Here is an 11,697-nt window from a genome sequence, read left to right as displayed (position 1 = left end):
TTTCAAGGCCATCTCCACTCCTGACTGCTCTCAGTATTTTGGAGGCTGCAGAGTGGCGTCTAAAAAGAACTCTAGAGACTAGGCCATCCCCTTTATCTTCTAGATGAGGAAGGGGCACTGATCCTCCCGCCTGCTGTAATCATGCTCTCCCAAGAAGCACAGCCACACACTGTCCCCCTAAGCCGGCTCCATGTTATTATTTCTCTGCCAGCCGCAGCCCTAGGGGATCTTCTGTTCTGTACAAGGTGGGCCTTCCCACTAATCTCCCCCTCTATCTCTGGGGAAAGATACATTTTTCTCACAAATAACTTAATGCCTTCTCCAGAAGATCTCTGGTGCTGACAAGCTAGAGGCTGATGGCTGTCGCGTCAAGTTAGCATTTGCAGATGTCAGCCCTGTTGCCGAGAGTTTGCTCTCCGCCCCCCATGAGCCATTTTCACCTCAAACTAAATTGGAAGGCCTTATCAGCTGACAATTTAATTTTTCTACCTTATTGCCGTTTGATTGGAGGAAGCACAGACCCTGTCCCTTTTAAGCAGTAACCACTTCTTTGACTAATGGGATTGCAGACCTGGGAAGAATGAGAATTAGAACATCCTGGAATTCACATTGAGCCCCTTGGCCCCATTGGTAACCTGCTGACCTTCATATTCAGAGATGATCCCGATGCTGTTGTTTTTGGTTTCCCCTGCCCTGGATTGAGCCCATCTGTGGAGCCTTAGCCCTCGTCACTGAGCCAAGTCACTGATCTGTGAGGGGCCATATCCCAGTATGAGGGCAGGGACTCTTGCTTTTGGTTTGTTTGTATCCCTCGTGCATAATAACATCATTGGTATTTTGAGGTGTATTGAATTAAGATAGATATCAGGCGGGCATAGTGGGGAAAATGCTGGACTTGGAGCTGAGGGCTTGGGTTTGAGTTCTGGCTCAGGCAGTAGCTATAACCTCTCTTAACCTCAGGTCCCTTATCTATAAAATGGGTATATTTGCACTGCACGTCTCATGAAATCAGAGACCTATCTTTTTTAATGCCAGCATTCTGCAACATTCTACATTCTGGATAGCAGCAGGACCCAGAAGATCTCTATCTCCAAAGAATTGAAAATGAATGCCCCACAGGGCAGTGAAAAACTCTTGGTGGGTCCCAGCACATGGCGGTGTATGGCCAGCGAGGAACATGAAGAAGAAAGGGGTGTAAAAGACATGATGCAGAAATTGTAGGGAAGGGAAATGGAGGAGGTGACGGGGAGGTGAACAACCTTCTGTACCCGGAAATATCTAGAGAAATCTAGGAGGGCCTCCAGCACATTGGGTGGACCCCCTGTGGTGAACTTGGGGAGGATGTGGGCAAGAGCCAAGCCTAATGGGCAAAGGTTGGGGGTGGGGGGTGCCACAGTCTGCTTCACTGGAGAGACATCAGAGTGTTTGAGTACTGGAGGGGGGATCAGATGGGTCATGGTCATGGACATAGAGCCCAAAGGGAGCTTAGTGGCCTTCTAGTCCAACCCCATTGCACCCCCAACTTTCAACTCATAGATGAGGATACAGAGAGCCAGGAATATGGCACAGAGACAGTGAAGTGACCGTCCAGGATTCAAACTTGGGTCTACTGACTCAAATCCAGTTCTTTCCAGCTCAGACACTTACTGGCCATGTGACTCTGGACAAGTCACTAAACCCTCTTTTTGACTCAGTTTCCTTGTCTATCAAATGAGCTGGAGAAGGAAACTACAAACCACTGCAGTCTCTTTGCCAAGAAAACCCCAAATGTGGTCATGGGGTCATGGAGGGGCACGACCGAAAAACAGCTTACTAAGAGCAGTGGATAAAATGCTGGACTTAGAGTCAGAAAGACCTGAGTTCAAATCCAACCCCAGATAGTAGCTGTGCGACCCTGGGCAAGTCACTTCCATCTCTGCCTCAGTTTCCTTACCTGTAAAATGGGATTCTCACAGCCACCCCTGGATGATCAAATGAGATATTTGTAAAGGGCTTAGCATAGTGCCTGGCCCAAAGTTCCTTCCTTAGCATCTACTGGGAATAAAAAGCAAAGATAGTCCCTGCCCAGAAGATGCTTGTAGAGGAAGACAGCATACAACAGATCTTACAGCCTCTCCAGGAATGATGGTAGAATTGGTTTGATGATGGCTCATGGTTCAAGGTTGAAGGGGTAAGCGGGGGAGGGGGAGGGGGAAGAGAGTAGCCAAATAGCCAGAAGGGCAGTGAAGCATGTGTTGGGCGTTTCCTGAAAGTTCCTCTCCTAAGAGGCTGTTGCCAGCCAACAGAAGGGGATTTCCCCAAGGTGGAGTCTTCTTTAGGGTGGGAAGGTTTTTGGTGAGGCTGTGGAGGAGGCCTGTGGTAGAGAGGGGAAGGAGTGGGAGGAGGGAAGCATCACAAGAGCTTTTCACTTTTGTGAAATCGCACTGTAATTTGTGCTGGTGAGACCTTCAGAATTCAATCAGGGCCTTTCAGTTTTTGGAGTTGCCATCACTAAAAAAGCTATCCCCTGCTGGTCAGACAGAGCCAGAGGGACGTCCATGACAGCACTCAAAGCCTGGCTGGACTGGAAGGGAGAACAAGTTGGTACCCTTCTGGCAGGGGTTGCAATAACCAGAGGAGGACATCTGTAGAGTCATTCAGATCTTGCTACAAATAAGTGGTTTCTAGCTGTTTGAGGACTAGGGCTTCCCCTACATCAGGAAGTTTCAAGTGTTCTACTGCTTGGGCCCAAGAAGACTTGGTGGATGACTTCCTAAACTCATAGACCTGTAGAATACTTCACTTGTAAGAGATCTTAGAACACGATGTCAGAGCTAGGAGGACCTTAGAACACAAAATGTCAGAACTGGAAGGGCTTAGAACCCAGAAAATCAGAGCTCGGATAAGCCTTAGAACACAGAATGTCAGAGCTGAGAGGGAGCTTAGAACAGAAAATGTCAGAACTGGAAGGGCTTAGAACCCAGAAAGTCAGAGCTGGGAGGAGCTTTAGAACACAGAATGTCAGAGCTGAGAGGGCCCTTAGAACACAATGCCAGACCTGGGAGGGAGCTTAGAACACAAAATGTCAGAACTGGAAGGACTTAGAACCCAGAAAGTCAGAGCTGGGAGGGCCCTTAGAACAGAGTGTCAGAACTGGAAGGACTTAGAACCCAGAAAGTCAGAGCTGGGAGGGCCCTTAGAACAGTGTCAGCTGGGGGAGCTCTTAGAAGTCACCCTGTATAAACCACTCATTTTACAGAGAGAAAACAAGTTCAGAGAGATTGTTATATGGTCACATAGTTTAGTCAGTAGTGTGTGGGATGAAAGACCCTCACCAATTAAAAAAATTAATTTTTAATAAGAAGCCATCGCAGGGTGGGAACAGAAATAAATTTTATTCAATTCTCATGAGAATAGGGCATCCTCTGCCAGAACAGATCTACCAAGGGAGGCCCCATACAAGAGGCAAAGCACCAATAATTATACCTAATGCAAGAGAATTCCCCCCCACCTCTGACCCTTCTCACCATTGGCTGGGAGGTGGGCTTACAATCTCAACACGAAAAACTAGACAAAGAACTGGGAAATCAAGGCACAGAAACTCCAATTCCCATTCCCTTAGTTAATGATTACAACTGAGGTGACATCTGTAAATCTGAAGAAGGAGGATAGGATAAGGGGAGGGGGAGACCCTCTTCATTCTTCTACAGTACTTTTACAGTAAAGGAAAGCAGGTCACAGTGACCCTATTCTTACTTTGAACCAGAACTAGAAGAAAGAACAAAAAGTTTCAGGGTTAAAAAAAAAAAAGAAACTTTCCCAGAGGCTGAGCAATCAGGTTCTCACAGCCTCAGAATTTTTCCACTTTCCTATTTCCCTATTTCTTGATTTTTAAACATTTCTAAGTATAGATATGAATAGACATATATATATATATACACATATTTATACATATATATATATATATATATATATATATATATATATATTCCCTGTGAAGTCTTCACATTTTATTTTCTCACTACCTCACACAATCCTCCCTCTCTTTGACACTATTTTGAAGACTTCACACACCATTGCTGATATGAATTATCCACCCACCTATCTTCTTCATTCATCACACTTTTATACCACATTTTCTTTCCCATCATGCTGATGTCCCCATTACCCTCTTTAATAAATATGGGAAGGACTGGTCGATGTATTGACAAATCAAAGGGGTCAGTCCCCTTTATAAGTACAAATACAGAGACCCAAAAGAAAACAGTAATACAATTGTCCTTTTAAGTTTCGAAAGTCTCTTCCCATACAGCTGTCTGGCAGGGAGCATCAGTGAAGTCTTCTGGTCCTTGGTTGTTTCAGCCACTTCCACAGCTGCTGCTTCTTGTAGGAACCAGCTTTCTGTCCATCCTCCTACAAAAGTTACCTTAAAAAAAAAAAGTCACCTTAGCACAATTTTAAGTTACCATTTCTAATAATTATACCTACAAATTCAAAATTGAAACCTTGGCCAATTGCCATGTTTAAGAAATTCACATCAGAACCCAAATTCTCATACTTTACATTGACTCATTATTAATCTCCCCACCAGGAGGATGAGACTCCAGTACATATATAAATACATTAAATAACCATTCTTTAACACAGCACATATAAATCTTAACCTTTTAGTCATGCCATGTTTCTTTGATGGCATTACAAAATAAGACAGGGCCACACACAGGAGCACTAGTCCCACAGCCTGTGGTATTACAGAAAAAAAAAAATACTACTGCTCTTGGAATTCTTTTAAACAAAGGGAAACATCTTAGGGTGAATCTTAAGCAGTTTGCATAAATTTCTACAGATGTTCTAGTTATAGATAAAAATAATATCAGACTGCCCAATAAATAACACAAAAGAGCTCCTATCTTTTACTGACTACTTGCTCTGATCACAGAAACTTGCTATAGAAGGAAAGAAAGCAGGAACATGTGACATGCCAAATATGACAGGATACAAAGGATACATCCTTGGCTTTGTTTAAATTGAGATATAGTTACAGTTCATGCAGTATCTGTTCCACCTAATGGCTAAACTCAGGAATAGTCAGGTGGGAACATCCTTTTCCAAAGGAACACAAGGGGGAGACTGATTCAGGAGGATCTCATCCTAGATTGAGGCTAAAATTGTCCCCTCAGCTTTTTCCCAAATGCAGACCTCCACCTGTTAACAATACAGGATCACATTCCCTCTGAGTAGCTTGTGGCATTTCTCTCAGATACTGGTTTAATGCAGACAACTATACTCAAATTTAAATTCAAAACAAAATTAGTTATGGTCCCGAGTGCCTTTTGCCTTAAAGAGCAAGCCTCACTAATCACAGCTAATCAAGTTCCTCCTTTGGTAACTCCATACACAAAAATTTACCAATTTGGTACACTTCAGTTTTGTTGGGTACACTTTACATTCTAGCCTCCTCTAACTATAATTCAATTCAAACAGCCACATTTAGCCTTTCCCATCAAAGCAAAAATATTCTACAACTTATCTGTCTTAAAGAGACTTGATTGAAATTTTTTTCCCTAACCTAAAAATGTCTCTGATTTAGTTCCAGTAATTAATTACTGATAATTACTGGTAATCAATTACCATTTGTAGTAATACCTAATTGCTCTTATGTCACTTTAAAACATTTAAACCTTATCCTACATAGATACAATGTAATGTTAAATCCCAGCCTTGATCTATAGGATAATAATTCAGCATTACATTTGTATCCTTCTCCTTTTATCTAGTTGTCCCCATTAATATTTAGAAAGAATGTTATCCTTCACATGACTATACAAGAGTACCAATTTACCCAATTATTTGAGTAAAAAAAAAGATTTCACATATTTGCATTAATCAAATTTTCCACTTCCCTCCCCCGCCCCAAAACCTTCTAGGTCTTTAGGTATCACAACTTCACAATAATAACATTTTTTAACAAATACCTTTCCTTTTATCACTAGATGGAAAGTCTCATTAATCAAAGTTCTGCCAGGACCCCACAATCAAATTTTAATTTTTAAAATCTGTCCTAAAAGCCAATTACTAAAAATTAGTCCTACTGACTTTGAAAGTCAGTTTTAGAGGTCAGCTAGTTTCTGACCCTGCTGTTCTCTCTCTTTCAGTAAAACTTCCAGGCTTTCCCAACTTATTGTACAAATAGAGATCCCAGTAGCTGCTGCTACAAAACTTGGAAGTTTATAATTTCTTAAATTAAACTTCTTTAAAAGACATGGTCAAATAAAATGACTTAACAGTTTCCTTCATTATTTTACAGTACAATTTTTAACCTAACAACACTTGGAGAAATTGCCTTTTGAACAACACAGATGATACAGTTGTTTACCAAACAATATAACAAAATTTTTAGAAATACAACAATACCATAAACAGTTGTCATGTATTTAAACCTTTTAAAACCAAAATTAATTCATTACCAGTCTGGGCTGGATGTGTTTTCACCTTCATCTCATCACCATTGACATAAACTTCACATCTAAGAAAATCCACATATGAAGTGTGCCAAATACTTTTACAATTATGTGATTCCCATATTATTTCTAGGAGTGAATTCCACCCTTATCCCCTCACTGAACAGTGAATTAACTTTCTTGGGGCCACACAATTAACAAATTTTTCAATGCCAAATAGTAGTGTGTTCTAATACCCCTGGCCCTTAAAAAATTATTATCCACAATTTCATATATTTCCTTAATTTTTTTTTCAGTTCCCCATTCATGTCCACATTTTCTTATGAAAGTTTTACAAACAATTTTGAATCACCTGTTATAACCAGGTCAGTTTAAAGTGATATACTGGACCAATATTCATATTAAATTTAATAAAACCCACTCACAGATCTAGTCCAAAGGGTGGTTGGACATAATTCCTTCTGTCTCTCTATAATTTCATCTATTGAGTTTTTAACTCGGGCTATCAAGCATTTTGCTCTAAGCTGCCTGCTCAAGATTTTAATTTACTAATCTTCCACTTTTATCACAGTCTCTCCTTGCCTTTTCCCATAAGTAGTGCCAAATAGTAAAATAAACTAATTTATCTTGAGCATTAAATTAAGAGTGCCACTTTTCACATTTCTAAATATAACTAGAATAAATTCAATTTCTTTCTGGTTGGGTCCCATCACACAAAAACATTTTTTCTTTTAAGTAGGCAGTAAAAGGGTTAAAATGCTTGTCTAGCCTGCCTCCCTTGGATCTGAGGGAAAAGATCCCCCTCTGCAACATAAATCAATCTCAACTCCTACAACTGGGCTTTCACTGACAGTAACTTGTGGGTGTTTCTTCTTACAATGGTAAACTTTAACCAGACTACAACACACAAAATAAAACTGCCCTGCTCCCCACTCACTCCTTCCCGCTGCCGCTGCTCCAACCTGTCTCCTCAGGAATGCCAGTGGGATAGGGAGGGACAAGGGGGAGTTTGATTTTTAAACATTTCTAAGTATAGATATGAAGAGACATAGATATATATTTATACATATATATTCCCTGCGAAGTCTTCACATTTTAATTTCTCACTGCCTCACACAGTAGCAAAAGCAGGACTAAAGGCCAGCTCACCTGACTCATAGGCACCGTACGTCGTACCTGCTGCCTCTTGCTTTCGGGGAAACCTGTAAATAAAAGCATCTTCTCCCCCCTACCCCCTCCTTATTCTCAAGCTTAGTAATTCAACAAAACCAGACCATAATTTACCTGAAGGAACAGAAGTAGCCGGCCCACAGCTGGGGAGCCACTTCCTTAAAGAAAGTCCTGAGATAGAGTAAAGCAAACCCACATCCTCCTGTTGTTTGGAAAGGTGGTTGTTGTTTGTCTTTTGTTCTGGAAGAGGACCATACCATCGGAGAGATGATGACATGACTTGCATTGAATTGGGCTGAAGTGAGTCAGGGCTGTGCGAAGTCACCAGCCTCACTTTCTCCTCCGGAGCCATCTGGATCCAGTGGCAAGATCTAGATCAGGATAGAAAGGATAGATGGAGATGGCCTAGGATGCAGTAGAAAGACATTTCATCTGGAACCTTGGCCCTTCAGGCTGCTCCAGCCGTAGAAGCAGGTAGGTGGCATCACAGTGCACGGAGTCACAGTGCATGGAGTGCTCGGCCTGCTGTCAGGAAGACCTGAGTTCGAATCCAGCCTCAGATACTTACTAGCTGTGTGACCCTGGGCGCAACACTTAACTACTGTTTGCCTCAATTTCCTCATCTTTAAAACGGGTATAATAATATCCATCTCCCAAGGTGGTCGTGAGGCTCAAATGAGATAATAATTGTAAGGTGCTTAGCACAGTGGCAGGCACACAGTAGGTGGTATATGTAAATGTTAGCTGTTATTACTTAGCACACAGTAGGTGGTATATGTAAATGTTAGCTGTTATTACTTAGCAAGATAAGATAGTCATTCACTCACTGGTCTACTTACGGCCTTTTGAAATGAGAGGACTTGCTGGAGATTCTGGAGGAAGTGAATTACAGGACGGTCAATAAGAGAGGAAAGTGACCTTAAAGGTCATCATTTTATAGATTAGAAAAGGAACACGAACACGAGATTAAATGAAATTGACTGAGGTCAGACAAGCTTCCAGCATTAGAGGAGGGGGGGGGGAGGGAAGGAAGGAAGGGAGGGAGGAAAGGAAGGAGGGAAGGAAGGAAGGAAGAGAGGGAGGAAGGGAAGGAAGGAAGGAAGGGAGGGAGGGAGGAAGGGAAGAAGGGAAGAAAGGAAGGGAGGGAGGAAGGGAAGAAGGGAAGGAAGGGAGGAAGGAAGGAAGGAAGGAAGGAAGGAAGGAAGGAAGGGAGTGACGAAGGAAGGAAAGAAGGGAGGGAGGAAGGAAAGGATAAAGGAAGAAAGGAAGGAAGGAAGGGAGGGAAGGAAGGAAGGAAGGAAGGAAGGAAGGAAGGAAGGAAGGAAGGGAGGGAGGGAGGGAGGAAGGAGGAAGGAAGGAAGGGAGGGAGGAAGGAAGGAAGGAAGGAAGGAAGGAAGGAAGGAAGGAAGGAAGGAAGGAAGGAAGGAAGGAAGGAAGGAAGGAAGGGAAGGAAGGCATTGGGAGACCCTGGCCCTTTCAGGCTAAAGTGTTTTCTGGTTCTCACTTTGAAAGTGAGGTAAAGCCTGTTCAGTGAATAGGCCTTTTGAAGAAGTTAATCAAGGGATGGCCCCTTGAATCAAAACTCAAAAAAAAAAAAAATCCCAACTGGGAGGGGAAGACCCTCAGGGTTCCTGGCCAAAAGAGAAACAGTTACTATTTGGTATTTACATTCACTCTGTGCTAGGAGGGCAGGGACCTATTGTCCAATCTATGAGCTCCAGAGTGAATTGGGTTTAAGGCTTGGTTTTTGAGGAAGAAATCTAGCAGTAAACCTAAAGTTAAGGAGCCATCGAAATGCAGCAGAGGCAGAGGCAGAGGCAGGGGCAGAGGCAGGGGCAGGGGCAGGGGCAGGGGCAGGGGGCAGAGGCAAAGGCAGAAGCAGGGGCAGGGGCAGGGGCAGGGGCAGGGGCAGGGGCAGGGGCAGGGGCAGGGGGCAGAGGCAAAGGCAGAAGCAGAGGCAGAGAAAAGACCATATCCTTAAAGGGCCAGGGTCTCCCAATGGCTCCTGGGCCATCTCCAGTCTTCCTAGTGAATATCAGGCCACTGGACCCAGGTGGCTCTGGAGGAGAAGGTGAGACTGGTGACCTTGCACAGCTCTCCCTCAAATCCGAGTCAACTACAAGTCATTTTGATGGGGTGCTTGTGCTTGGATCCTAATTCTAACATATTTCTCCTTAGCCTTTGCCTGGGTGCCTGTGCCTGTGCCTGTGGCAGAATTCCAATTTCAGAACACATCTAGTTCTCAAACATATTCTTTCCCAGGCAACCTCTCTAGCTAAAGGGCAGTGTGCCCCAAAATTATCTCTGCTTCTTCCTCAGTAAGCAGCTATGCCCAATTATAGATTGATTCAAGATGCTGATAACTGACTATACACTGAGTCTAACATGTATCCTAGACATAGTCAAATGTATACTCCCTTACATTAATCTTGTTTAACAAGACATGTGATGGAATCCACCTGGATATTCCCAGTCAGCTGTGAACTTTTGGTGATTTACTGACATTTCACAGTCAAAACCACACCCCCGAGTAGCCCCACTTTGTGCTATTTCCCAGTGAACTTTGGGTAAGATACCTGCATAGTAGATACAAAAAGTGCATGTTCCTTTAAGAACTGACCAACCCTTCATCACGCCCTGACCACTCCCTAATCCCACTCCAACACACCTAATTGATAGGTTTCATCCCTAAGTCTTGTACTTAAACTTGCCCTGCAGCCCTGCAGCCCCTAAGAACTCTTGCCCGCTTTATTTACGTAAAGTGTAATAAATGTTTGCCTCCTTGACTTAAAGAATGCTTGGGTCCACAAATTCATTCCAGGTGGCCCTGCCTTGGGAATTTTGGTTTGGGATTTCTGCATCTCTGGGTTCATTTCTCCCTCTACAATGTCATCATCTCCCTGATGTCATAGGCCTCTTCGAGAACGAAGGACAAACATAACCTGTGAGTAGTGCCTCTGTGCTTGTGCCTCTGCCCCTGCCCTTCCCAGTTTGATTTTTTTTTTTGAGTTTTGATTAAAGGGGCCATCCCTTGATTAACTTCTTCTAGAAGCCTATTCACTGAATGAGCGTTGCCTCACTCAAAGTGTTCAATCCATCTATCTAGAGGGAGGTTGAAGGGCAAGGTTTTCTCTTTGCCTAGAAAAGTAATCAATGTTAAAATCTGCCTTCAGCTTCTGATTGTTCACTCCTAATGTCATCTGTTCCTGGGCTCCCTAATGCTTGGGGTAGGAAATAAGTGCTATTTAATCGTTCATACGTTCATGTACTCACTCAATCGCTATTTCTTAAGCATTTGCTAAGCATGGCCATGGTTAAAGGGGACTTCAGAGGGAGCTCGATAGAGGTTAGCAAAACTTTGTTGCTTCTCACAAGGGGAGAACAGATACCAGCAGGGAACAGCCTCTAGGTTGGGCCTCCATCTCCACACTCAGATTGAAGGGCCAAACTTCTAGGAAGTTTGTTGTCCATAGGACCGTGATCAGGACCAGCAAAGTTATTGGATAAAATGCTGGCCCTGGCATCTGGGGGACTTGAGTTCAAATTCTATTTCAGACACTTACTATCTGTGTGACCCTGGATAACTCACTTTACCCTGTTTGCCTCAGTTTCCTCAATTGCAAAATGAGCTAGAGAAGGAAATGGCAAACCACTCCACTATCTCTGCCGAGAAAACCCTAAATGGGGTCATGAAGAGTCAGACACAACAGAATAATTTTCTACATTGCCCAATAAGGAGTGAGGAATGGGGGCAGGAAGTATGTAGGGAACTTAACTCTAATTGTGCTGTCTTGCTGCAAGCTTGAGGGGAGGAAGTATGATAATGCTCAGGCACTGGGACATACAGGGGGACTGGGGCTATACACATCAAACTGGTTTTCACTGGCTCAAATGTCTTGAAGGAAGCTAAGAATTCTAATGTTGCAACCTTTGGGAGCCCGGTCACCCTCACACTAGGGCATTAGCAGCAATTAGACATGTGAAAAAGTCCTACATTTGTTGTCCTGTCGTAGGCACAAACAGGGTTGGCAAAGACAGCCTGACACAGATACCCCAGCCTTCCAGATTCCATTGAATTATGAATATT

This window comes from Trichosurus vulpecula, chromosome 2 (genome assembly GCF_011100635.1).
Source record: "Trichosurus vulpecula isolate mTriVul1 chromosome 2, mTriVul1.pri, whole genome shotgun sequence".
NCBI lineage: Eukaryota > Metazoa > Chordata > Mammalia > Diprotodontia > Phalangeridae > Trichosurus > Trichosurus vulpecula.
Note: the sequence above shows the minus strand (reverse complement) of the source record.